The sequence below is a fragment of the Equus przewalskii genome, chromosome 9, assembly GCF_037783145.1.
Source record: "Equus przewalskii isolate Varuska chromosome 9, EquPr2, whole genome shotgun sequence".
Taxonomy (NCBI): Eukaryota; Metazoa; Chordata; class Mammalia; order Perissodactyla; family Equidae; genus Equus; species Equus przewalskii.
Window position 1 is genome coordinate 26,458,994 of NC_091839.1, and position 6,000 is coordinate 26,464,993.

Below are 6,000 nucleotides of genomic sequence, written 5' to 3' on the forward strand. Positions count from 1 at the left end.
TGTCCCCATGGAACTGAGGTGTGCCACCCTCCCTGCATGTTTACAGACCTGGAAGCTCCTCACATCTTGTACAAGAATTTTTATAGTGCTTTACTCTCCAGTTCCCCCACTTAATGGAGGTTGTGGTGGAGCTGGAAGTTCCCACCCTCTAATCACTTGGTCTTCCTGATAGCCAGCCCCACCCTAAGGCTATTTAGGGGCCCACCCTACATCACCTCTTTACATAAATTCAAGTATGATCAAAAGGGGGATTTTCAGGAATGACAAAAAATACTCCTACCACTCAGGAAACTCCAAAGGTTTTAGCAGCTCTGTGCCAGGAACCAGGGATAAACACCAAATATATTTCTTATTATGCCACATTATTGAAAAAATATTAAACCAGAAAGTGATGTACCCCACAAGCAATCTGCTAAGAAATTGCAATCGGGAAAAAAATCTCACCCCCTTATGCAGACAGGAAAATATAACCCATTATACATGTTTTCAAGATAAATATAATTAGTCCTCGAGTAAGAGGGCTCCTTGGACCACATGTCACACAGAGTTTATCTTAACTTTAGCTGGTAATTGGGGTGACCATCTGTGTTAGCTTATTTTCTTTATTGGGAGAAAAAACAAACTTCTTTTATCTGTATGACAGGAAGTAGTTTCTCAAGTTGGAACAAGGCACCCACCGACGTTAGGCTCCCACCCTCCCATGGGACCCGGGAGATAGACGAGCTGTCTCCCTTGATGTTTGAGTTTCAGAACAATGGCTCAGGATCTTTCCATTTTATAGAGATACTTCCCAGGTGCTTAAGAAAGACATTCTGGGGGCCACCCGGTGGCACAGTGGTTAAGTGCACATGTTCCGCTCCTCAGCAGCCCAGGGTTCGCTGGTTCAGATCCCGGGTGTTGACATGGCACCGCTTGGCACACCACACTGTGGTAGGCGTCCCACATATAAAAAAAAAGTAGAGGAAGATAGGCATGGATGTTAGCTCAGGGCCAGCCTTCCTCAGCGAAAAGAGGAGGATTGGCAGCAGTTAGCTCAGGGTTAATCTTCCTCAAAAAAAAAAAAAAAAAAAGACATTCTGGGTCATGGAGTATTATTTGCACGTTATTATTTGTTAGTCACCATATATATGTGCCCCCTTATGCCTTATGCCCACCCCCGACCCCCTTCCCCTCTGGTAACCACTAATCTGTTCTCTTTGTTGGTGTGTTTATCTTCCAAATATGAGTGAAATCATACGGGGTTTGTTTGTCTCTGTCTTGCTTATTTTGCTTAAAACAATACCCTCGGGGCTGGCTCTGTGGCTGAGTGGTTAAGTTCGCGCGCTCTGCTGCGATGGCCCAGAGTTCGGATCCTGGGCGCGGACATGGCACCGCTCGTCAGGCCACGTTGAGGCGATGTCCCACATCCCACAACTAGAAGGACCTGCAACTAAGATATACAACTGAGTACGGGGGGGGGGGGGGGGTGGGTTGGGGAGATAAAGCAGAAAAAAAACCAAAACAAAACAAACAAAAAAAACCAATACCCTCAGGGTCCATCCATGTTGTCACAAATGGGACGATTTTGTCTTCTTTGATGGCTGAATGGTATTCCATTGTGTATATATATATCTTCTTTATCCATTCATCAGTTGATGGGCAGTTGGGTTGCTTGCACATCTAGGCTATTGTAAATAGTGCTGCAATGAACATACAGGTGCATAAGTCTCTTTGAATTGTTGATTTCAAGTTCTCTGGATAAATACCCAGTAGTGGGATAGCTGGGTCATATGGTATTTCTATATTTAATATTTTGAGAAATCTCCATACTGTTTTCCATAGTGGCTGCACCAGTTTGCATTCCCACCAGCAGTGTATGAGGGTTCTGTTTGCTCCACAACCTCTCCAACATTTGTTATTTTTTGTCTTGGTGATTATAGCCATTCTGACAGGTGTAAGGTGGTATCTTAGTGTACTTTTGATTTGCATTTCCCTAGTGATTAGTGATGTTGAACATCTTTTCACGTGCCTCTTGACCATCTGTGTATCTTCTTTGGAAAAATGTTTGTTTATATCCTCTGGCCATTTTGTGATCAGGTTGTTTTGTTGTTGTTGAGTTGTATGAGTTCTTTATCTATTTTGGAGATTAACCCCTTGTGGGATATATGATTTGCAAATAATTTCTCCCAGTTGGTGGGTTGTCTTTTTGTTCTGTTCCTGGTTTCCTTTGCCTTGCAGAAACTCTTTAGGTCTGATGTAGTCTCATTTATTTATTTTTTCCTTTGTTTCCCTTGCTCCAGTAGACATCATATTCGAAAAGATGCTTCTAAGAGTGATGTCAAAGAGTGGTATATTCTTCTTCTATATATTTTCTTCTCAGAGTTTTATGGTTTCACATCTTACCTTCAAGTCTTTAATCCATTTTGAGTTAATTTTTGTGTATGGCGTAAGGTAATGGTCTCCTTTCATTCTTTTGCATGTGGCTATCCAGTTTTCCCAACACCATTTATTGAAGAGACTTTCCTTTCTCCATTGTATGTTCTTGGCTCCTTTGTAGAAGATTAGCTGTCCGTAGATGTGTGGTTTTATTTCTAGGCTTTCATTTCTGTTCCATTGATCTGTGTGTCTGTTTTTGTACCAGTACCATGCTGTTTGGATTACTATAGCTTTGTAGTATATTTTGAAGTCACGGATTGTGATGCCTCCAGCTTTGTTCTTTTTTCTCAGGATTGCTTTGGCTATTTGGGGTCTTTTGTTGTTCCATATAAATTTTAGGGTTCTGTGTTCTATTTCCGTGAAGAATGTCATTGGATTCTGATTGGGATTGCATTGAATCTGTAGACTGCTTTAGGTAATATGGACATTTTAACTATGTTTATTTTTCCAATCCACGTCCAGAGAATATCTTTCCATTTTTCTATGTCATCATTGCTTTCTTTCATTAATGTCTTATAGATTTCAGTGTATAGGTCTTTCACCTCTTTGGTTAAATTTCTTCCTAGATATTTTATTCTTTTTTTTATAATTGTAAATGGGATTGTGTTCTTGAGTTCTCTTTCTCTTAGTTCGTTATTAGAGTATAGAAATGCAACTGATTTTTCTAAGTTGTTTTTGTACCCTGCAACTTTGGTGTAGTTGTTGATTACTTCTAATAATTTTCTGATGGATTCTTTAGGGTTTTCAATATATAGAATCATGTCATCTGCAAGCAGTGAGCGTTTCACTTCTTCCCTGCCAATTTGGATACTTTTTCTTTCTTTTTCTTCCCTAATCACTCTGGCCAAAATCTCCAGTACTACATTGAATAAGAATGACTAGAGTGGGTATCCTTGTCTTGTTTCTGATCTCAGAGGGATGACTTTCAGTTTTTCACCATTGAGTATGATGTTGGCTGTGTGTTTGTCATATATGGCTTTTATTATGTTGAGGTACTTTCCTTCTATATCCATTCTATTGAGCACAGGGATGCATTTTAAAGAGATGAGAAGGTGCTTACACCGTCTCTAAGCTAAATACTCAGACAAAAGGGACGAGGAGAATCTCCCCACTTTCAGCAGGGAAAATTAAGCCTCTTATATTTAATTTGTATTCATGCACCTGGAAACAGTATAATTGACATTCTAGCAACTGATAGGTCTACCTAAGGAGGTATCCTTTGTGAGCACGTCTTTCAAAGAGGCGGTCTTAGAGTCTAAATTGCATTTGGAAGCCTCATTATAACAAGTATAGAAAGAGGACCATTGGTTAAACAGAATTTTACTTCCTTTTTGTCCTGTAAGTAAACTGTACTGCAGGGTCCACTTAGGGGAGCCCGGCATCAGGTAATTTATGAGGAGCTGAAAACTTCCTTGCTGGTGAATCTGTGCAAACCCTGTCCCTCTTTTTTCTATTTGTAGCCCTCCTCTCCTTTCTTTTTCCCTCTCTCTAGTATTCTGAACTGGCTGAAATAACTCAATGTCCCTTGAGTTTGCAGCTTCCTGGTAGAGGAGACACATTTCTAGAAAATGGACGTTCAACCTGGTTGTGTTCAAATCTCTGACGTTGTCAAGGACTTCCGAAATCCAAGGTGGGAAAAGAAAAGTTTCTTAAATCACTCATTCTTGTCCTCTGTACACACAGTCCAAGGATCAGTCCATCTTTTGATTGAGCCAAAGGATGCAAAAACATGGTTGGAAAAATTCTAGTAGGCTTGACTTGAAAAATACTTGAAGGTTAACCAAACTTTAAGGGTTAAAAACAAAACAACTAAAATTTTTTAACCTTTTGAAAAGGACACTTGTTGATAATGTAAGAAAAAAATTAATGTAGCATAAAGATAAATATTAATCTTCTAATGCTTTACAATGGGTTGGGGCTTTACATTGCTAAATATAATCATGCTGAAGGCTATTTTTCAAGAAAAATTTGCTAAACTGATTTTGAATAATGGCCTTGATTTATAGGTTACTAGATAAGAAGAAACAGGAGACACACAAATTTTTGCCTACTTTCAAGTCTTTAAACATTTGGTTTATGTACATACTGTTTATAAAATATATTTTTGAAAGTTTATAACTTATCTCTATCAAGATGACTTTTTGAACAATAGACTTATTTAATAATATAATTTAAAAATGGAACTACATTTTCTTGCTGATTTTACCACCATGTAAAAAATGTTATCACAGTATTGTAGTTTATATAAAACCAGGATTTAATTTCTGGTTAAAAATGATTTCAAATTTATAAATTGCATACATTGGGTTCATGGGTCAGCTAAGTTAATATTTCCCCAAATGACTATATACACTCAGTTCAGCATCTTGATGTGAATTATCCTCCATTCCATCTCTGCTCTTTATCTCAGCTTCCTGATTGCTCACCCCCTTCCCAGTACCAGCCCTTCTCACACATTTTTCTCTCTTTATAATGCTCTTCCCAGCACTCAACACTTAGTAAAACACTGAAGAATATTCATTCTAGACATAAAAAGATATATTCTCAGGGAATTTTCCAGAGCCTTCAGACTAGATCAAGTCCACTGGTTGTATTTTCTCATATTCATCCAAACTTGACCTTCTAGCATTTACAGTAATTTAAATTTTGTAATAATTTGTATAGATGTATGCTTATAGAATATGTACTGGCTAAACTATCTTTTTTGGTTAACTAAATTTACGATGCCACCAATTATGAAAGAGACCCTTATAGAAAGTGTCTTCATGATAGTTTTGTATGATGAGGGAATCAGTCACACAGTCTCTTCTTACTTTCAAACTGCTTACATTCCCAGGGAAGTCGGGTAATTTTTCCTACCTCATTTGTCTCACTCAACTAAAGTACTAGGGCTAGGATCAGTCCTGTGCAAGCAGTAAAATCTACTTCACAGCTGCTGCATAGCCAGCAACAATATGTGATGATATGCAGTATATGGTGTCTCCCAATCCCAGAGTTGTCAGAATGAAGAGAAATGTGTGTCCTACTATCACTGAAATATGTCACAACCTCTGGGAGGGCTGAGCTACTGGGTCCATCCAAGTTATTACACCACTGAATTCCCTAAGAGTCCCTGCTCCATAGTGGAGGCTTAGCCTTCCATAATGGATAAATGGACTTATGAATATTTTTCAGAGAACACAAACCACCAGAACTTGTGACAAATTTAGAGGAAACTACCTTTCCCCCCAGCAGGGAAAATAGAGCTTGTGATACCGAACCTGAAGTGAGTTCACTCACATGTTGTACAGCAAGCCAATCTCTGACACCAGGCATAGTGGAAGAAAGTAGGAATTTTATTATTGCACAGTGCTGCACAAGGAGAGAGGGCAGCTAACGCTGAAATCCCAAACAACTCACCGAAAAGGTAAAAGGAAGAGTTTTTGCTTGGGGATTCAGGTAGGGGAGGGGGAGCATATGGCCTTGCTGGTCAGCAGCTTTCCCACCAGCCTGTATCTCTTTGCAGGGAGGAGATAATGAGTCTAAGTGCTTGTCCTTGGCTGTGTCTGTCTCCATGGAGGACAGTGGATTCTGGAGCTGGTAAGC